Here is a 937-nt window from a genome sequence, read left to right as displayed (position 1 = left end):
CAAAAGAGAAATGCATAGATGAATAAAGAAAGAAAGAAAAAAATGAAGAAAGAAATGAATAAATAAATAGATAAATAAATGAATAAACAAAATCTGCCTTTAGGGCTTACAAAATTCTTTTCAATCGTTAGAAAAGCAAGAGCGAAAGGAGAAAAAGAAAATCTGATTTTCAGTACCCGCACTCGGTACAGTTTGTAAAGAAAAACAATATAAACCGAAAAGTTTTGTTTTAAAATCAACTGACCTTTATCCTGTGGAGCAAGTTATCTTTAAGCAATTGATTTTACGTCATGTACAAGAAGAACAAATGATAAAACCTGACCTGGGTATTGGGGTTGGATATTGTGGGTGTGTGCGGGTATTTATAAAAAAATAATAAATTCCCAAGCGTTAGTACCAACATTTTCTTCCTGTAAACGTCCCTTTTAGTGATGATGGTGGATTTACATATCTCGAAAATAGCTAACAAATAAAATGATGCTGGATCTGATTTCCAAACTTAGTTGAATTGCGACAAGATTAGTTATCAAGAATACGGATACGTACACAAGTTTTGAGACGCCCCTAATCTATTTTTAGACCTTCAGCTGCGTGAGCACGTGACAATGAGTCATGCGACAGATTGCACAACTATTGCGTCAGCAGCAACGCAGGGAAGCGGAGTATAAAAGGTTAATGTGCCGCTACGCAGTCAGATCAACACTCTCCGCTACTGCAAGAGCGAACAAGAAGAATTACAGCTGACTCCGACAGATAAAACTGAGCTGAGACCTGAGAGCCGAACAGAAAGTTGGCAAGTTGAAGATTACTACGCAGTTTGATAACCAAAACACAAAATATTGCTTCGGTGAGTTGAGTTGGATAAAGTTTTGTATGTAAGCCTATCATCTAAGCCCACGCCCCTGAGAGAGAGAGAGAGAGAGAGAGAGAGAGAGAG

Source organism: Aplysia californica, unplaced genomic scaffold, assembly GCF_000002075.1.
Source record: "Aplysia californica isolate F4 #8 unplaced genomic scaffold, AplCal3.0 scaffold01096, whole genome shotgun sequence".
In the NCBI taxonomy this organism is placed as follows: domain Eukaryota; kingdom Metazoa; phylum Mollusca; class Gastropoda; order Aplysiida; family Aplysiidae; genus Aplysia; species Aplysia californica.
Note: the sequence above shows the minus strand (reverse complement) of the source record.